Source organism: Mustelus asterias, chromosome 15, assembly GCF_964213995.1.
Source record: "Mustelus asterias chromosome 15, sMusAst1.hap1.1, whole genome shotgun sequence".
NCBI classification, from domain to species: Eukaryota; Metazoa; Chordata; class Chondrichthyes; order Carcharhiniformes; family Triakidae; genus Mustelus; species Mustelus asterias.
In genome coordinates, this window is record NC_135815.1 from 93,257,953 (window position 1) to 93,280,280 (window position 22,328).

The following is a 22,328-nucleotide window of genomic DNA, read 5'->3' on the forward strand; positions in this document are numbered from 1 at the left end:
CTTGGGCAAGTTTGGCTAGGTAATGGAGAGGGGCAGAGTTGTTGAGGGGGGCGGGGGTGGTGCAGTGGGTGGGTTTGGCTAGGTAATGGAGAGGGGCAGAGTTGTTGAGGGGAGGGTGCAGTGGGTGGGTTTGGCTAGGTTATGGAGAGGGGCAGAGTTGTTAAGGTGAGGGGTCAGTGGGTGGGTTTGAAGGAGGGAACCGACAAAGTTCTGCTGCATCCTTAAACTGGGCAAAATGTCTTCTCTCCAGATGTATTATACCTTAAAGAGGAAAGAAATCTTGACAGTACCAATAAAGGAGGGTGGGAATCATGCGCTTGTAAAGTTAAAGTAAAATAATTGATGTTTGCCCTCAGATCCAGACAAGGCCTAATGGCGGGGTTGCCAATGGTGACGTAACATATTGTTGCAGTTTTTCCTATGTTTCCCTCATTATGTTGGTCACACCTAGTTTAAAATCGGCAGCTGCGGGGCTGTCGAACATAAGGGAGGCTATATCAATTCACATGTGGCACAAATTAAGTCATTCAATTTCCAACAGAAATCTATACCATACTTGTCCCAGTGACTTGATGCAATCATCTCAAATAGTTAGTGCCAAGCTGCAGTATAACTTGATGTTAATCGCTCTTCCCCCTCCCTACAACCCCCCACCCCCCCTTACAAAACAGAGGTCAGGCTAATAAACTCAATCGGCATTCTCCTGGGGAGGCGATGGCCGAGTGGTATTATCGCTAGATTATTAATCCAGAAACTCAGCTAATGTTCTAGGGACCTGGGTTCAAATCCCGCCACGAAAACTGGTGGAATTTGAATTCAATAAAAATATCTGGAATTAAGAATCGACTGATAACCATTGCTGGAAAAAACCCATCTGGTTCACTAATGTCCTTTAGGGAAGGAAATCTGCCATCCTTACCTGGTCTGGCCGACATGTGACTTCAGAGCCACAGCAATGTGGGTGATTCTCAACTGCCCTCCAAGGGCAACTAGGGATGGGCAATAAAAGCTGGCCAGCCAGTGACGCCCGTGTCCCACGAATGAATAAAAAAAGCATTGGATAAACTCTTTCCTGACACTTTTATGCTGGCATTTGTTGAGTTCTGAGTCTGGGAGGCTGGTGTCCATGAGCTGGCTCCCCTTTCTGCCAGGGCTAAACCTGCCTGTTAACTAGCCAGCGGGATGGTCAGCACCGCTTTCCTGTTGTCCAATTGAAGGGATTGCCAGTGTAAAGCTGCCTTCTGAATGGCGGGTGGAAAAGCTGTGCCAGTCATCAACCCTCCCATTGGCCAGCCAAGGTGTGGGTACCTCAGGGATTTCCCCCGGCCGGCATGTAAGCCAGGAATGTCCCATGGTTGGCATGTGCAAAGTTAGTTTGTTTCATAAGACCAGGAGTAAAATTAGGCCATTCGGCCCATTGAGTCTGCTCCACCATTCTATCATGGCTGATTAGTTTCTCAACCCCATTTTCCCGCCTTTTCCCTGTAACCTTTGATCCCTTTACCAATCAAGAACCTATCTATCTCTGTTTTAAAGAAACTCAATGACCTGGCCGCCACAACCTTCTGTGGCAATGAATTCCATAGATTCGCCCTCTGGCTGAAGAAATTCCTCCTCATCACGGTTCTAAAGGATCGTCCCTTTACCCTGAGACTGTGCCCTCGGATCCTAGTCTCTCCTACTGATGGAAACATCTTTCCCATGTCCACTCTATCCGGGCCTATCAGTATTCTGTAAGTTTCAAAGAGATTCCCCCCCACCCAATCCTTCTAAATTCCATCGAGTACAGACTCAGAGTTCTCAGGAAGTTTCGGCGGTTAGAAAAGCCATTCATTGGCTCTGACCGGGCATGAGGTAAATTGTACAGCGTTCCCACTCCAGGTCACTGTGCAATCCAGCCCTCTGGGAAACTTGTGCACTGCGTCAACAGGATCGGACAGAATCAAGAAGTGGCCAAACAGCCTTCTGCCGGACATGCCAAGGCTGAAAAATGAATGGCTTTGAGTTGATTTGATTTATTATTGTCACACGTATTAACGTATAGAGAAAAGTATTGTTTCTTGAGCACTATACAGACAAAGCATACCGTTCATAGAGAAGGAGAGAATGCAGAATGTAGTGTTACAGTCATAGCTAGGGTGTAGAAAAAGATCAACTTAGTGTGAGGTAGGTCCATTCAAAAGTCTGACAGCAGCAGGGAAGAAGCTGTTCTTGAGTCGGTTGGTACGTGACTTCAGACTTTTGTATCTTTTTCCTGACAGAAGAAGGTGGAAGAGAGAATGTCCGGGGTGTGTGGGATCCTTAATTATACTGGCTGCTTTGCCGAGGCAGCGGGAAGTGTAGACAGAGTCAATGGGTGGGAGGCTGGTTTGCGTGATGGATGGGGCTACTTTGTAGGTCTTGAACAGAGCAGGAGCCATACCAAGCTGTGATACGACCAGAAAGAATGCTTTCTATGGCGCATCTGTAAAAGTTGGTGAGAGTCATAGCGGACGTGCCGAATTTCCTTAGTGTTCTGAGAAAGTAGAGGCGTTGGTGGGCTTTCTTAATTAAAGCGTCCGCATGGGGGAACCAGAACAGCTTGTTGGTGATCATTTGGGAAAGTTATTGGATGGGAATTGTCACCCATGGCACAATCATGCAATGAGGAGTAATGGGCAGGATTTTACGGACCCGCTGATCCCGAAACCATAAAATCCTGCCCCAAGCTCAACGGAACTTCCCTTTGTCCGCCCCTCTTCTGTTCCAATTCCCGTGCTGGGCGGGGCAGTAAATTCGCGTCCTATATCTTTAGAGGTGCAGAGAAATGGCATTGAAAGACAAGAATAGGAAACTTAAATGAAAGATTGGAAGAAAATGAAGCAGGAATCCTCACTGTTTCAACGAGTGAGGGAACAACGCCAGTAAGGATTGATGCTGTTTAGATACAAATCAAAGGTAAACTTAAAGTCACCAAAATATATATTAGCTGCTCCCATTGAATTGCACCACTGTGTTCTCAATTGCTGTAACTGTGAGAGACTGACCATAATTGACATCTATTTGACAAGAATACAAAGAGTTCTATTGTAGTTACGACTCCTCCACTTCACAAAGTGCACTGAAACAACCACAGAAGGTTGTGGGTTCAAACCCTACTCCAGGATTTGAGCACGTTGTGTTTCACGGAGAGCCAAGGTTGCTCCTGACATTTGATTCCAGTGATGCCAAAAGAAAAGCTCTCAAGTCAGCGCACCGGTTTCGCTGATCAGTTCAACTAATTTAATGGCAGGTTTGTATTGGGAGTGACTGATTTGATTTTGATTTGATTTATTATTGTCACATGTATTGGTATACAGTGAAAAGTATTGTTTCTTCTGCATTATAACAGACAAAACATACCGTTCATAGAGAAGGAAAGGAGAGAGTGCAGAATGTAGTGTTACAGTCATAGCTAAGGTGTAGTGAAAGATCAGCTGAACATAAGGTAGGTCCATTCAAAAGTCTGACGGCAGCAGGGAAGAAGCTGTTCTTGAGCCGGTTGGTACGTGGCCTCAGACTATTGCATCTTTTTTTCGACGGAAGAAGGTGGAAGAGAGAATGTCCGGGTTGCTTTGGGCCCTTAATTATGCTGGCTGCTTTCCCGAGGCAACGACAAGTGTCGACGAAGTTGATTAATGGAAGACTGGTTTGCGTGATGCACTGGGCTACTTCCACAGTGGGATCCTGAATTATGCTGGCTGCTTTCCCGAGGCAGCGGGAAGTGTAGACCGAGTCAATGGATGGGAAGCTGGTTTGCGTGATGGATTGGGCTACATTCACAACCTTTTGTACTTTCTTGCGGTATTGGGCAGAGCTGGAGCCATACCAAGCTGTGATACAACCAGAAAGAATGCTTTCTGTGGTGCATCTGTAAAAGTTGGTGAGAGTCATAGCTGACATACCAAATTTCATAAGTCTCTTGAGAAAGTAGAGGCGTTGGTAGGCTTTCTTAACTCTAGTGACTGGTACTTGCACATAACAAACTCAGAGTAAAAGCAGCTATAATCAAGGTCTTTTTGCTTCACTAGGCATTAAAGATCTTGTGGCACCTTTGGAAGAAAAGAATGTTCAAACTCCACACAGGCAGTGACCCAAGCCAGGATTTGAACTCAGCTCCCTGGCGCTGTGAGACAGCAATGCTAACCACTGTGCCACGATGCCGCCCGTAAGTCAGTTGCCGAAGTGGCGTACTCAGGTTGCTCACTGAGTTTTCCCTGTCTCATTCCTTCTCCTTCGATCAATCAAAAAAGTTTAAAAGTTTATCTATTAGTGTCACAAGTAGGCTTACATTCACAATGTTACCGTGAAAATTCCCTAGTTGCCACGTTCCGGCACCAGTTCGATTCCTGACTTGGGTCACTGCCTGTGCGGAGTCTGCATTTTCTCCCTGTGTCTGTGTGGATTTCCTCCGGGTGCTCCAAATTCCTCCCACAGTCCAAAAGACGTGCTGGTTAGATACATTGGCCATGCTAAATTCTCCCTCAGTGTACCTGAATCAGATTTGTTGGCCGGAGGAATCGAATGATCTCCGACGGGATTGCTTTGAGTCAGTGGACTGGTCAATATTTAAAAACTCAGTGACCAACCTGAATGAGTACACCACTTCGGTAGCTGGCTTATGGGCTGCATGGTGGCACAGTGGTTAGCACTGCTGCCTCACAGTGCCAGGGACCTGGGTTCAATTCCTGGCTTTGGGTCACTGTCTGTGCGGAGTTTGTACGTTCTCTCTGTGTCTGCGTGGATTTCCTCCGGGTGCTCTGGTTTCTTCCCACAGTCCAAAAGACGTGCTGGTTAGGGGGATTGGCCATGTTAAGTTCTTCCTCAGTGTCCCTGCATGGGCACCGGAGTGTGGCGACTCGGGGATTTTCACAGTAACTTCAATGCAGCGTAAATGTAAGCCAAATTGTGACACTAATAAATGAACTTTAAAACTTTCAACAAAATACTTGTTTAAAGTTTTAAAGTTTATTTATTAGTGTCACAAGTAGGGGCAAGATGCTTCATTGATGGGGTAGAATTCCTGAGAATATCAATTAGCTGCAGAAGAATCCTTTAGCGTTTTCTGAGGTGATCTTTCCTGATCTTTATTATGCCATTGGAGCAACAGGGTTTTTCATGCACCCGTACAGGTGTCAGTGATGCATCCGGCATATTTGAATGGTCCTTCTCCTGGGATTTGGGAAGGTACCAGTCAGGGGTTCTGCTCAATTATATATGGAATCATAGAATCATTGGGCAGGATTTTCTGGCCTCAAGGCTGGAAAATCCCGCCCAAGGTCAATGGACCTTGTCCATGTCCCGCTCGCGACGATTCCCATAGCGGGCGAGATGGGAAAATTTCGCCCATTGAGTCCAAAGATGTATGGCAGATTGGCCATGTTAAATTGCCACTTAGTGTCAGGGGGATTAGCAGAATATATATCTGAGGTTATGGGGATAGGGCCTGGGTGGGATTGTTGTCGGTGCGGGATTGATGGGCCCAATGGCCTCCTTCTGCACTGTAGGGATTCTATTCCATTCTAATCGACAATGCACATGGAGTGGATATCTAAAAGATGGAACTCCAGCCGCCATTCTTGCATACAGCTGGACTATCCCGATCGATTAAGTGAGAAATATGAAGAGAGTGAATAAAAAGATGCAAAGCAAAAAGAAGAGAGAAAAATTTGATGATGTTGGCAAATAAAAGCAAGGAAAGTACAATTGTCCACAATCTGTAGATTTACAGTGAAAGCTTCACCCTCTGAGTACTGACATTGTAAGGCTATTATTCAGAACTTATTAACATAATTATTCACAATGATAGCTCACAAGATACATTTTTGAGAGTTAATGATGTGTTATAAAACACGCACACACACACACACGCACACACACAGAGTTGTGGTGGTTCTGTCTGCCTGTGGCCTTTTGCACAGATTTCTTTTGCCAAACGTAGCATATCTTATGTGCTATTCCATTTCAATGACATAGCAGCCCCAGTTCCCTCGGCGCATACTTTCCATTCTATAATTTCCAATCAAAAATAAAATATCAAATAAGATTGCTGTCTCAGATATTTCTTTTCTGAGTAAGATAAGGGAAGAAAATAGCATCTGACTCATAATTTTTTGAATGCATTGGCGCATTTCAGATCTTTCTGTTTAACTATTCAACTGCAACTGCTTGGAGTGCTGTGCACAGTTTTGGTCATCCTGTCATAGGAAAGACATTGATAAACTGGAAAAAGTGCAAAGATTTACGAGGATGTGGCCAGGACTAGTGGACCTGAGTTAAAGGGAGTGGGTGGCCAGGCTAGGACTTTATGCCTTTGAACATAGGAGAATGAGGGGTGACCTTATTGAGGTGTACAAAATCACGAGGGGCATAGATAAGGTGAACGCACATACTCTTTTTCCCAGGGAAGGGGAATTGAAAACTCGAGGGCATAGGTTTAAAGTGAGAGGAGAAAGATTTAAAAGGGGTCTGAGGGGCAATTTCTTCACGCAGGGGGTGGTGCGTAGATGGAATGAGCTGCCAGAGGAAGTGGTTGAGGCAGATACAATAATTTAAAAAGCATTTGGAAAAGTATATAGATGGGAAAGGATTAGAGGGATGTGGGCCAGATGCAGGCAATTGGGACTAGCTGGGAGGTCACCATGGTCGGCATGGACCGGTTGGGCCGAAGGGCCTGTTTCCGTGATGTATTGTTCTATGACTCTATGGGGGGAATTTTCCCGTTCTGCCCCCCACGGGGAATGTAGCAAGTGGGGGACGGACCATGCAAAGGTCCACTGACCTTGGGTGGGGTTTTCTGGTCTTGGGGCGAGTATGGCTGGAAAATCCGGCCCTATGACTCTATTTCTCTATTATTAGAGTAATGCGGTATATAAAGATTATATACATGGTTTTGTTACATGCAAAGCCTATCCAAGATAACGGCCAGAAGTCTCCGGTTTTGCACGCCCCACTATCACTGCCACTCAGTCAAATCTCCTTTCACAGCGGCGGGACTGGAAAATCCCAGCCACAAGCGAGGTCGGAGAATTCGAGTCTGGCATTTCAAAAATGGTGTGCGAAACAGATGTGCTTCCACCTCCAGCTGTTGAAGCTGTCCTGGTGTTCATGCTTGTTTAGTGTTTCAATTCCAGGGCTCTCATAGAATCATAGAATAGAATCCCAACAGTGCAGAAGGAGGCCATTCAGCCCATTGAGTCTGCACTGAATCTCTGACAGAGTATCTTAACCAGGCCTTCTTCCCCTCCCATAACCCCACATATTTACCATGGCTAATCCATCTAACCTGCACATCCTGGAATACTAAGGGGCAATTTAGCACGGCCAATCCACCGAACCTGCACATCTTTGGACTGTGAGAGGAAACTGGAGCACCCGGAGGAAACCCACGCAGACACGGGGAGAACGTGCAGACTCCACACAGACAGTGACCATGAATTGATCCCAGATCCTCGGCGCTGTGAGGCAGCAGTGCTAACCACTGTGCCACCAGACCAACTATTCTTCTGTAGAATTGCATAGAGTGGCATGCTGGCTCAGTGGTTAACACTGCTGCTTCACAGCGCCAAGGACCCAGGTTCAATTCCTGGCATGGATCATTGTCTGTGTGGAGTTTGCATGTTCTCCCCATGCCTGTGTGGGTTTCGTCCAGGTGCTCTCGTTTTCTCCTCAGTCTGGAAAAAAAATGACGTGCTGGTTAGATGCATTGGCCGTGCTAAATTCTCCCTCAGTGTACCTGAACAGGCGCTGGAGTGTGGCGACTGGGGGATTTTCACAGTAACTTTATTGCAGTGTTAATATAAGCCTTACTTGTGAGACTAATAAATAAACTTTAAAACAACATTATTACAGAGAACACAGCACAGAAAGAAGCCATGCAGACGTGTCGATGCACAATTGAATTCAGTAGGAAAGTTAGAAAGGAACCATGCTAGCCTTTTCCTCCAACCTGCTTCATCTTACCCTGTCAGTGTATCCATTCATTCCTTTCACCCTCACGCTCTTACCGAATTTCCCTTTGAATAACATTCTCCTCAACCATTCTTCCATATTCTAACCATTCTCTCAAGGTTTCTCCATAGTTCTCTTTTGGATTTGTTGGTGACTGTTTCAACACTGCTGACCTCTGAGTTTTTGGGCTTATGATGTGGAGATGCCGGTGTTGGACTGGGGTAAACACAGTAAGAAGTCTAACAACACCCAGGTTAAAGTCCAACCTGTTGGGACTTTAACCTGGTGTTGTTAGACTTCTTACTGTTTTGGGGCTTAACCAGAAATGGAAACATCTGCTCTGCTTTGCCCATACCGAGCCCGTCCATTATATTAAAGTCCTCTGTTTGGACACCCCTTTATAGAATCATTGGATAGTTACAGCACAGGAGGAGACCATTCAGTTCATTTGGTCTGTGCCAGCTCTCTGCAACAGTAAGTCAGATACTCCCACTCCTTCGTCATTTTCCCGTAGCCCAGCATGTTTTTTTGTTTTCTCTCTCTTCAGAGCGCCAATCCAATTCCCTTTGGAAAAGCACAATTGAATTCGGTAGGAAAGTTAGAAAGCAACTTTTCATGTAAAGAGTAGCAGAATTCTGGTACTCTTTGGCTGGAAGGTAAACAAACGTATGGACTGGAACTCTACCACATTGCCCGCCACGGAATCGGAGTGGGCAAGGGTCTGACAACGGAAAGCTTTGTTGACCTCTGGCAGGAATTTCCGGTCTTGCCCGAACTAGGCTGTAAAATCCCACCCATGAATTCAGGAGCAAGAGTAGGCCATTTAGCCCCTCAAACCTTCTGCGCCATTCAATAAGATCTTGGCTGATCTGGTTGTGGTTTCAATTCCACATTTTGCCTACTTTCCCGATAACCTTTGATGAAGGGTGTGGATGTTGGGACAAGTCGAGCTTTCATGATTGTTTGTTGATAGATAACGGTAGCAGGGGATGAGAGGTGATGGTGGGTAAGCGCGCTTGAAGTACAGATTAACTATGATCAGATTGAATGGCAGAGCAGGCTCAAGGGGTGGAGTGGCCTCCTCCTGTTCCTCAGTTCCTATACTGGTATCCAAGTGATCATTCACGATTCATGAACCTGAACTAGGAAGTGCTAGCAGACCTTACGTCCCAGGACATCCACCCATGTACTGGATGGTGACCAGAAGCAGGAGCCCTGGCTGAATGTTCCTCCTCACTCTCACGGAAAAAGCAGCAAAAGCATCTTTAATCCCAATCCACCCAAGCTTTATTAATTCAGTATAGACAAAGAATCAAATCAAATGGATGGCACAGTGGCATGGTGGTTAGCACTGCTGCCTCACAGCTCCAGAGATCCGGGTTCGATTCCTGGCTTGGGTCACTGTCTGTGTGGAGTTTGCACATTCTCCCTGTGTCTGCGTGGGTTTCCTCTGGGTGCTCCGGTTTCCCTCCACAGTCCAAAGATGTGTGGGTTGGGTGCATTGGCCATGCTAAATTGACCCTTAGTGTCCCAGGATGCGTAGGTTAGAGGGATTAGTGGGGTAAATATGTGGGGTTATGGGGAAAGGGCCTGGGTGGGATTGTTGTCGGTTAGACACGATGGGCTGAATGGCCTCCTTCTATGATTCTCTGAATTGGATGTACGGCTTCCTATAACCGCTAATCTAAATCTTTTTATTAAACATTTAATTTTGTGTAAAACTCTGAAATGGGTTATAAATGGGCTCTGAAAGCATGTACCATTCGACTCAAGAACAGCTTCTTCCCTGCTGACATGAGACCTTTGAATGGTCCTCTCACATATTAAGCTGATCTTTCTCTTCATCCTACCTCCTGCAACACTACATCCTGCACCATATCCTTTCTTTCTCCCCTATGAACAGTATGTTTTGTCTGTATAGTTCATAAGAAATAATACTTTTCACTGTATGCCAATACACGTGACAATAATAAATCAAATCACAGAATCATAGAATCCACGGCCCGGAGACAGGCCCTTCGGCCCAAACTAGTCCATGCTGACCAAAAAGCTCATCTAAGCTAACCCCATTTGCCTGCATTTGGCCCGTATCCCTCTAAACCTTTCCTATCCATGTATCTGTCCAAATGTCTTTTAAATGTTGTCAATGTCCCCACCACTTCCACCGGCAAATCGAATAATCAACAAGTCTTTCACTTAGCAAAGTAATGAAATCTAGGGGTGAGTTTTCCCATTCCGCCTGACAGGGGAATGGGAGCGGGCGAGGGGCGGACCATGGAAAGGTCCTTTGACCTCGGGCGGGATTTCCCAGTTTCGGGGCGAGCGAGGTCAGAAAAACCCGCCCTTGCTTCTTGCTTTATTTATATATTTGAACAAGTTAATATAAAAGTCATCAGCACCGATGGAAAGCAGAGTTCTACGGTGCCCTCCCGATGCAACAGACTTCAACATTGACTTTGCAGTACAGCTGAAAAAAAAAGTCACGTTCTGACTGCGGATACATTAATACATTTTAATCAGGCACAAATGCAGTGAAATGTCTTTTGGTCTTCAGCAGCACAGAGAGCTTTTTGTGTTGTACCCAGCCTAGCCCACTAACTCTGGTTTTGTGCATCTGAAATTAATTATGAGGAAATACTAACACACTTTGGTAAAAATTACTCTTCCACCAGATGTTCCATATGTGAGAACGTATTTACCCTTTTTCTGAGTCAAGCATAACAAAACTACTGTATTTGTTCAGTGTTGTTTCTGTTTTTTTTCTGAACTTCTCCCCACTCTTTGATGCCCATATGGTCTTGGGAATGAAAATGTGGACTTGCTGTCAGTCAAGAAACATCTTGGGAACTACTGTTTGCACTGTACGGTTGCACAGCTACACAAGGAAGGAACTTTCCATGTGCTGTCAACTGCAAGATGTACCACGGGTGTTTTGGGCGTGCTTTTGAGAAGGGGGTCCCATTCTATTTACATATCCTGCCCATTTCCTTCAAGTTTAATCCTTCTGCTAGGAGCTTCATCAACTTATTGCCGGGTGGCACAGCAGCACAATGGCTTCCTCACACCTCTGGGACCCGAGTTCGAGTCCCGGCTTGGGTCACTGCCTGCACGGAGTCTGCACATTCTCCCCGTGTCTGCATGGGTTTCCTCCAGATGCTTCAGTTTACTCCTACAGTACGAAAGACGTGCTGATTAGGTGCATTGGCCGTGCTAAATTCTGCCTCAGTGTACCCGAACAGGCTCCGGGGAGTGCGGCAATAGGGAGTTTTCACAGTAACTTCATTGCAGCGTTAATGTAAGCCTACTTGTGACGCTAATTAAAATAATTATCATTGTAGTCTAATAAAATAGCCAATTAAACTTGAACAGCAGAACATAAGAAAGTATTGAGTAAAATGAAGTCACAGAGGTTCACAGCATGGAAACAGGCCCTTTGGCCCAACTTGTCCATGCCGTCCTCTCTTTTAACCGCTAAGCTAATCCCAATTGCCCGTGTTTGGCCCATATCCCTCTATGCTCATCTTACCCATGTAACTCTCTAAATGTTTTTTAAAAGACAAAATTATACCCACCTCTACTACTACCTTTGGCAGCTCCTTCCAGACACTCACCACCCTCTGTGTGAAAAAATTGCCCCCTGGACCCTTTTGTATCTCTCCCCTCTCAACTTAAAGCTATGCCCTCGAGTTTTAGACATCCTAACTTTGGGAAAGGATATTGACTATCTAGCTGATCTATGCCCCTCATTATTTTATAGACCTCTATCAGATTACCCCTCAGCCTCCTACGCTCCAGGGAGAAAAGTCCCAGTCTATCCAGCCTCTCCTTATAACTCAAACCATCAAGTCCCGGTAGCATTCTAGTAAATCTTTTCTGCACTCTTTCTAGTTTAATAATATCCTTTCTATAATAGGCCATTTGATCTCTTAAGATCGTTCCTTTCACAGATTGTATACATTTTGCTCTTCTCAACCTAATTTATTTAATCCATCTAAGAGTGCTGAGTGATGTGGCTTGAAACACAAAGTTATAATATACACTGCGCAAAATTCTTCCCTGACCTCCAAAGTTATAGAACACTAGGATGTGAACTGAATATGACAAAGTCTTCAACCCTTTTTACTCTGTATAGATGGCTTGGTCCCAAAACCATGGTACCAGTATAGAATCATAGAATCATACAAAGCAGAAGAGGCCCTTCGGCCCATTGAGTTTGCACCAACACGTGAGAAACACCTGACCTCCTACCCAATCCCATTTATCAGCATCTTGGCCCATAGCCTTGAATGTTATGACGTGCCAAGTGTTCATCCAGGTACCTTTTAAAGGATGTGAGGCAACCTGCCTCCACCACCCTCCCAGGCAGCGCAGGGAGAGGTGATAGCCTAGTGATATTATCGCTAGACTATTAATCCAGAAACTCAACTAATGTTCTGGGAGCCCTGGTGCGAATCCCGCCATGGCAGACGGTGGGATTTGAGTTCAATAAAAGATACCTGGAATTAAGAATGTACTGATGATCATGAAACTATTGTCAATTGTCAGAAAAACCCATCTGGTTCACTAATGTCCTTTAGGGAAGGAAATCTGCCGTCCTTACCCGGTCTGGCCTACATGTGATTCCAGAGCCACAGCAATGTGGTCGCCTCTCAACTACCCTCGGGCAACTAGGGATGGGCAATAAATGCTGGCCCAGCCAGCGACGTCCATATCCCATGAATAAATAAAAGCTTCCACCCTCTGGGTAAAAAAGTCTTTCCTCATAACCACCCTAAACCTCCGGCCCCTCACCTTGAACTTGTGTCCCCTCCTTCAACTAAGGGGGAATAGCTGCTCTTTATCCACTCTGTCCATGCCCCTCATAATCTTGTACATCTCGATCAGGTCACCCTTCAGTCTTCTCTGCTCCAATGAAAACAACCCAAACCTATCCAACTTTCTTCACAATTTAAATGCTCCATCCCAGGCAACTTCCTGGTGAATCTCCTCTGCATCTCCGCCAGTGCAATCACATCCCTTCGTTACACATATAGTCATACATTATGTAATATAGGGTGGCATGATAGTACAGTGGTTGGCACTTCTGCCTCACTGCGCCAGGGTTTGATACCCGGCTTGGGTCACTGTCTCTGTGGAATTTGCACGTACTCTCCATGGGTTTCCTCCGGGTGCTCCGGTTTCCTCCCACAGTCCAAAGATGTGCGGGTTAGGTTGATTGGCCGTGCTAAATTGACCCTTAGTGTCAGGGGGACTAGCTAGATTAAATGCATGGGGTTACGGGCATAGGGCCTGGGTGGGATTGTGGTTGGTGCCGACACGATGGGCTGAAAGGCCTCCTTCTGCACTGGAGGATTCTATGATATATCACCTTCAAGTGTTCTTTCACAACATGGGATTGATCTGTAATAGTTGTAAGATAAGAACCTAATAAGAACATAAGAACTAGGAGCAGGAGTAGGCCATCTGGTCCCTTGAGCCTGCTCCGCCATTCAATAAGATCATGGCTGATCTTTTCATGGACTCAGCTCCACTTACCCGCCCGCTCACCATAACCCTTAATTCCTTTACTGTTCAAAAAAATTTTCTATCCTTGCTTTAAAAACATTCAATGAGGTAGCCTCAACTGCTTCACTGGGCAGGGAATTCCACAGATTCACAACCCTTTTTTGTGAAGAAGTTCCTCCTCAACTCAGTCCTAAATCTACTCCCCCTTATTTTGAGGCTATGCCCCTTGTTCTAGTTTCACTGGCCAGTGGAAACAACTTCCCTGCTTCTATCTTATTTATTCCCTTCATAATCTTATATCTTTCTATAAGATCTCCCCTCATTCTTCTGAATTCCAATGAGTATACCCCCAGTCTACTCAGTCTCTCCTCATACGCCAAGCCTCTCAACTCCGGAATCAACCTAGTGAATCTCCTCTGCACCCCCTCTAGTGTCAGTATGTCCTTTCTCAAATAAGGAGACCAGAACTGTACACAGCACTCCAGGTGTGGCCTCACCAGCACCTTATACAGATGCAACATAACATCGCTGTTTTTAAACTCTATCCATAGTGCAATGGTTTTCATTCACATAGTATTAACTGCTTGTGTATGCAACATAATCCACTGTTACACGGGTGCAAAAATACCTTGTAACATCCAGATAAACTTGCAGAATGCTAATTTTGTCACTGGTCCCCTCTCCTGCTTTTATCTATATTATCAGTGTCCCTCTGTATTTGAGAACCCTGTGTCATAATAGCTTAAGATCTATTTTCAAAACCCTTCATCAAACTTACTCTGAAACACAAATTCTTCCAGTTTTTTATTATAAACAGGAGTTGCTAAAAGTAATCCTCATTAATAATCTCGTTGATAATCACTCAACTTTTGTTTTTCACTTTTGCTAATAGATGCCCATTCATTACGCACACATGTTTTACATTTCCTTTCCCAATGTGCATTTTGTTACATTAGTTCACATTAAAAATCCATCTGCCGCTCCTTAGGCTATCAGCTTAATTCCTCCCAATGCCTTTGAATGCAGTCGCTTTCCCGTAGGTGGTTCTGACGATTTGAATTTTTGGCTTTAGAGACCAGAACCAATCTCAAAGGCCCTATAATTCAATTTTCTGTTCAGAGTGCCTGGGGCTACAAAGAGTCTGGACCCATTTTGAGGTCTGGAGTTGGTGATCTGTAGGGTTGCCTGTGTGCCCGAAGCAAGAGGCCAGTGGATGGACAAAAATTGGTCCACGTTTACCTACTGGGGCACTTTTGGTGGCATCCCTTGATTAAGTCATGTGGGGACGGGAGTTGGTTTGGAGTGGGGTGAAGAGGAGCCCGACTCCTGCCCCACTAATTTGTGAAAGGGGTCCTTTTGCTGGGTTAGGCCACCGCTTTGCAGACACATGGGGCCTACCAGCCATTTCAGGCATCTGCATGGATTCCATGGCCCAGGCAAATGGCTGGTAGGCCCCATCCTCCTGATAACTTGGTATGCTTTGTGCTTGTTTGATGCCCAAGCAACAAGTGCAATGTGTACTTATTGGAATTTTACTGAAATCAAAGGCCCACAACTGACTTTGGCATGGTAATCCAAAGGGGCGGCACAGTGGCACAATGGTTAGCACTGTTGCCTCACAGCGCCAGGGAACCCGGGTTCAATTCCGGCCTCGGGTCACTGTCTGTGTGGAGTTTGACATTCTCCTCGTGTCTGCGTGGTTTCCCCCGGGTTTCCTCCCACACTCCAAAGTTGTGCGAGTTAAGTTGATTGGCCATGCTAAATTGCCACTTAGTGTCAGGGGGATTAGTGAGGTTACAGGAATAGGGCCTGGGTGGGATTGTAGTTGGTGCAGGTTTGATGGGCCAAATGGCCTCCTCCTGAACTGTAGGGATTCTATGATTCTATGAATCTATAGTCATGAAGGACTGCTTTAATTCTACAAGCAGATACAAGAAAGAAACTTTCAATTAAATTTCAAAATCAGGTAGATATATACGGTTGCCTTCATCATTTTGATTATTGACATTGTTTTAACCAGCTGATCCATGGGGAGTATAGATTTTCATTTGTAATTATTGGCATATTTTTGTCTGTTTATATAAGTTTTACTTGCCGGGCACTCCAATTGTAATACTTAACTTTGGCAAACCTGCAATACTGACCCAGTTGTCATGACAAAATTACACAGTAGAGGATTGATTTGGAATAATTGGTGTTGTTTTTGGTATTCTGCATTGTTGGCTTTAGATATGAGAAGAACAAAATGGATGCATGTGTGCTTTGCTTTGCCAGAATAAGGAATGAACTGGAGAATTGAAGAATGAATCAATAGACTGAGGCTTTAGATTTTCAAGTTTAGCCCCTCCTGGCGAGACTATATTCACACGAGTCCATTCATACAACTTGTTTGCATGTCAGAGGCATCAAATCCTTATTTCTGTGCAGTTACTTAGAAAGAAAGAAACCCTACAGTACAGAAAGAGGCCATTCGGTTCATCGAGTCTGCACCGATCACAATCCCAACCAGGCCCTACCCCCACATATTTACCGACTAATCCCTCTAACCTATGCATCTCAGGACACCAAGGGCAACTTTTAGCATGGCCAATCAACCTAGCCCGCACATCTTTGGACTGTGGGAGGAAACCGGAGCACCCGGAGGAAACCCACGCAGACACAAGGAGAATGTGCAAACTCCACACAGACAGTGACCCAAGCCGGGAATCGAACCCAGGTCCCTGGAGCTGTGAAGCAGCAGTGCTAACCACTGTGCTACCGTGCCGCCCAGTGTGTGTAATGACTTTAATCAGGCAATTGAGGTGGGCTTGCTTGAATATGAACTCCTTGATTAAGGGCCAAATTGATGGTCCAATCAGGGAGCCCCCTGCTCTGTATTTAAACAGGAGTGTCAGTTCCTCTGGCACTCTGGATGGAGACTGCATACTGAAAACACTCTGTATAGCGTTGTTGGATCTTGTAGATAAAGGAATTTTGGTGAAAGGGATTTGGCCTCCGGGGACTTATTACAGTGTGTGACCTCTTTTGTTCCTAACAGATTGTGTGCATTTATCTGAGAATCCATCAAGAAGGACCCTGTAACAAATCGGAATGTGCAAGAAAATGGGGTGGCCCAGTGTTTAGCACTGCTGCCTCACAGCGCCAGAGGCCCGGGTTCGATTCCCGGCTGGGGTCACTATGTGGAATATACACATTCTCCCCGTGTCTGCGTGGGTTTCCTCCAGGTGCTCCGGTTTCCTCCCACAGCCAAAGACGTGCGGGTTAGGTGGATTGGCCATGTTAAACTGGTGTCAGGGGGATTAGCAGGGTAAATACGTGGGGTTACGGGGATAGGGCCTGGGTGGGACTGTTATCGGTGCAGGCTCGATGGGCCGGATGGCCTCCTTCTACACTGTAGGGATTCTATAATTCTTCTAAAAGAAAACGATTTAGAGAAAGTTCTTTTTTTCTGTAGTTTCTAGCAATGATTTTCAAACACTTCCATTTGAAAGCCGCCTGGAAATGCTGACACACTCTTGCAAACCTCTTGGGAATAATGACATGCTTTTGCACACCCTCCAACAGAAAGTGCTTGTCAGCCACGGAAGAGTATGTTCTGATTGATAGAAAGCTACATAAATAGCTCGCTGGTCAGGCAGAAAATAACAAATTCAATGAACAGATGGATGGAGATCTAATAGCCCTGGAACTGACCCCTGCTAGTGTAAGCTTCAGGGTCAGCTTCAGGACCTGAGGGTTAGAAAAAGAGGACAATTTAAAGGACTACTCTTTGTTTTAACCAGAGGAGAAAGTCAGTGAGTCAATGGAATGAGAGTATGGAATTTTAGTCTGTGTGACGTAATGCGCAAATGGCAGATTCATGTTTTTCTCGTGTGGTAACAGAGTGTAATGCAAGCTATGCTCTGAATAATGCAGGGAAGATAAATGTGATGAATACTTTTGTTTGAAAAGTGTCCCTTTTAATAATTTGGAGAAATAATGCGTTTAGTTACTGAAGCGTTAAATTGTCCAGTTTCGGTTAATTAGTTTGTCACTCTGAAGAACGGTTTATTGTACGCGCAAATTTAGGGCCAATGAGTGAGGAGTCATGGATAGTTTTGGTCATAGAATCAAATAATCTGTCAGTGCAGAAGGAGGCCATTCGGCCCATCGGGTTTGCACCAACCACAATCCCACCCATGCCCGATCCCCATAACTCCATGCATTTACCCGAGCTAGTCCCCCCGACACCAAGGGGTAATTTTAGCATAGCCAATCCACCTAACCCGCACATCTTTGGACTGTGGGAGAAAACTGGAGCACCCGGAGGAACTCACACTGACACGGGGAGAATGTGCAAACTCCACACAGACAGTGACCCAAGCCGGGAATCGAACCCGTGTCCCTGGCGCTGTGAGGCACTGTGCCACCGTGCCACCCAAGAACTGGATAAAAGCCACTCAAACACATTTTTGGAATCTCAATATTGTTACAGGGGAGAAGGTTTTGTTCTATTTGATACGTGCATACTGAACACTGAAGGGCCCATTATGGGAGTAATCACCTTATAACACTTACGTTCCATTGTCTTTTCCTGAATCATTTTCCTTACTCGTTAATTGTGCTATTTTAGAAGGGCTGGGAATAAAAACAGCCAGTCATTACATGGCTTGTTCAGACATCATGTTGGACTGGATTTTATATTCAGCCTCCAGAATTGAAAAAAAAATGTGTTGGTGCCACTGCTACTTGGGAAAGTGTAGTGTTTTGAAAATTGCATTGTGCATTTTGTCCACTAGAATCATAGAATCTAAAGTGCAGAAGGAGGCCATTTGGCCCATCGAGCCTGCACCGGCAATAATCCCACCCAGCTCCTATTCCCGTTAACCCACATATTTACTCTTCTAATCTCCCTGACACTAAGGGACAATTTATCATGGCCAATCAACCTAACCCGCACATCTTTGGACTGTGGGAGGAAACCGGAGCAACTTGTAAAGTTGCTCTGGTCTGGGAGCTGTGATCTGAAGCTTCCCTGATAAGGGAAGTTGTTCACAGTGTGACTTTGATTTATATGGATGTTATGTATGGTACATGTCATAAATGTAACGTTGATCATTTCTTTGTACTTTTATGAACATATAGAAGTCACTGAATTTAGCTAGGATAATGGTGGAGACACTAACATTAATCTCTGCTGCTAATCTGGAACACAGAAACAGATATGGAGAGAAAGTGCAAACTCCACACAGACAGTGACCCGAGGCTGGAATTGAACCCAGGTCCCTGATGCTGTGAGGCAGCAATGCTAACCATTGTGCCACCGTGCTGTTTCTTAGCACTACTTTATGCACAGCTATCAGCAGAGGCAGTCTTCAAGTAGATTGAGTAGATTGCTAGGCCATTTTCAGTGGGTAATTAATAGACAACCACGTAGCAGGGGGTCTGGAGTCACATACTGACCAGACCAGGTTGGGACAACAGATTACCTTCCATAAAGGGCATTAGTGAACTCGGTGGATGTTATCAATAATACAATAGTTCCATCAATGGTTATACTTCATAAAAATGCAGCGAGTATGAGCCCCAAACTGTTTCATCTCTCCTTGTACATCAACCCCTTCATCCCTGGAATCGATCTGGTATCACCCAATGGTTGCATGATGCAATGGAAATGGAATTGTGTTGGAGATGGGGGAACGAAGCAGATTTAGCAAAAATTTAATTTATCATTTTGTTTTTACCCATTTAATCTCAATCTGCCACACTTAGGCTGGAATTTTACCGGCCCGTATGCCCTGATTCCGGGGGCGGGCTCGGTTTGGAGAATGGCATTCTCCGTTGGCCTCTGGCGGACGTGTTGGTAAACTTCCGCCCAAAGGGTTTATTTTGCCTCGTTGGTGGACGGTTTGGGGTTTAATTATCCACACTTGGGCTCCAATTTCCGTTTTTGTTTGTCCAATCCCAGAACTGGGATCTGGGAAAGTGACCAGTTTTAAAAATAAAACCTGATATGGTTCAGTAGGTTTACAGTAATTTAGTCTTGGGATTTAGATGATGAAAGTAAATGCCTCACAGTTCATTCTTGTGATTTATCTTGCCATCTGCGGCTCTCTGTTGAATGCTCTCTTGTAATTCAGTGACAGACTGTTGACCTGCCTGTGAGTTGCCTCGTAGCATCATTCCGCACAGTGATCTGTCTTCCGCAAATGTAATTTTTAGTTCTATCTTTAACTATCATTAACATTTTTTACATTGTATTGAGACCATCGTACATGTATTATAAAAGGAATGGTCGGGAATAAGTGAACAGCTGTAATTGAATCTGTGGTTCAAGAAGATTGCCATATATGCCTTGACCTTGGCTCTCACAGTTTGTGATCTGAACTTTTGATTAGAATGATGGGGTTACTCCTCCCATCCCTACATAATTGTATGTAGTAAATATATTATTATGCAAAAAAAAGCAAAAAGAATAGCTATGATAAGAAAGGTATCTTCCTAAAATGTGCAGGATGTAAGTTTTTATAGAATCAGAGAAACCCTACAGTGCAGAAGGAGGCCATTTGGCCCATTCCTTCTCACTAACCCATCTTTTTAATCTTATCCCGGTCCTCTCCCTGTAACCTCATGTATTTACCCCACTAATCCCCTAACCTGGACATCTTTAGACACTAAGCAGCAAGATGTACATCTAATCTGTAAATTTTGGGACACTAAGAAGCAACTTAGCATGGCCAATCCATCTAACCCACACATCTTGGGACACTAAGCGGCAATTTAGCATGGCCAATCCACTTAACCTGCACATCTTGGGACACTAAGGGGCAATTTAGCATGGTCAATCCGCCTAACCTGCACATTTTTGTTCTGTGGGAGGAAACCGGAGCACCCGGAGGAAACCCACGCAGACACGGGGAGAACGTGCAGACTCCGCACAGTCAGTGACCCGAGGCTGGAATCGAACCCTGGTCCCTGGCGCTGTGAGGCAGCAATGCTAACCACTGTGCTACTGTGCCATCCTGCCCATTTTGAGGAGAGTTCATTAACTTTAAATGTGAGAACCGTAACTTCTGAGATTCAGCGCAGTGTATTGCGGGGGTATCCCAAATAGGTACTGGGGAAACCCCCCTCCTTGGAAGCTCCCTAGGTAAGGGTTTGCACAGCAATTGTCTCCAACCACAACCTTCCCCTGGGCAATTCCCCTACGCTGAGAACCACCCAAAAATGTGACTCAAATCGCAAACTCTGGATGGTTCTGACTGGGTCACATCAGTAGTTACCCAGAACAATTTAGAATAATTAAGTCTTCTAACTTCTGGGTAACTATTGCACAGATCCACAGTAATCCCCCACGGGACTCCCCCCACACCGTCAACCCCCTGGGGTTTTACCACATCCCTTGATACCCTCCACATGGGACTCCTGTCACCTCTAAGGGACTGCACCCACCCTTCACCAGCACTCTTTCCCTCCCACACCCCCTGCCAAGCCTGGCCCTCACCCCCACCCCAGATCCCCCCCACGAAGGCCCAACCCGACCCAACTGCATTCCCTGCTCCTGAGGCCCTACCCAACCTGGTACACGCCTCAATCAATGCCCTAACTCGACCTGTCCTCTTTCTCCCCCGAGACCCTACCCAACCAACATGGGGTGGCATGGTGGCACAATGGTTAGCACTGCTGCCTCACAGCGCCAGGGACTCAGGTTCGATTCCCGGCTTGGGTTACTATCTGTGTGGAGGTTGCGCATTCTCCCCGTGTCTGTGTGGGTTTCCTCCGGGTGCTCCGGTTTCCTCCCACAGTCCAAAGACATGCTGGTTAGGTACATTGGCCATGCTAAATTCTCCCTCAGTGTACCCGGACAGGCGCCGGAGTGTGGCGACTGGGGGATTTTCACAGTAACTTCATTCCAATGTTAATGTAAGCCTTACTTGTGACACTAATAAATAAATGAATAAAAACTAATTGCTACATGCATTTACCAAGGTTAATCCACCTAACCTGCACATCTATGGACAGTGGGGTGGCACAGTGGTTAGCACGGCCGTCTCACAGTGCCAGGGACCTGGGTTTGATTCCTGGCCTCGGGTCACTGTCTGTGTGGAGTCTGCATGTTCTCCTCGTGTCAGCATGGGATTCCTCCGGGTGCTCCAGTTTCCTCCCACAGTCTGAAAGATGTGCTAGTTAGGTGCATTGGCCATGCTAAATTTTCCCTCAGTGTACCCAAACAGGCGCCGGAGTGTGGCGACTAGGAGATTTTCACAGTAACTTCATTGTAGTGTTGATGTAAGCCTATTTGTGACACTAATAAATAAATGTAAACTTAAACCCAACCCAACTTAAACCCAAACCCTCCGAGGCCCGGCCCACCTTTCCTTCAAAATCAATCGCCTCCCCTTAAATTCTACCCACTTACCTTCCCCCCTGGCTTGTCATGGGCCGTTAAACTTGGCTGGTCTTTTAACTTATCTGTCATTTTGCAGGCATTTCTGAACTAAGTGTCAGACAAGCCTTGGAACAACCAAGGTGTCACTCTGATTTGAACAACTGGCCACCTATTTTTCAAGACCAAAATGGGTGGCTGTGTATATTCTATATTCATTCGTGGGACATGGGCATCACTGGTTGGCCAACATTTATTCCTCATCCCTTGCTGCCCTTGGAGGGCAGTTGAGAGTCAACCACATTGCAGTGGCTCTAGAGTCACATGTAGGCCAGACTGGGTAAGGATGGCAGATTTCCTTCCCTAAAGGACAGTAGTGAACCAGATGGGTTCTTCCGACAATGGTTTCATGGTCATCAGTCGATATGTTTTATTGAATTCAAATTCCACCATCTGCCGTGGTGGGATTCGAACACGAGTCCCCCAGAGC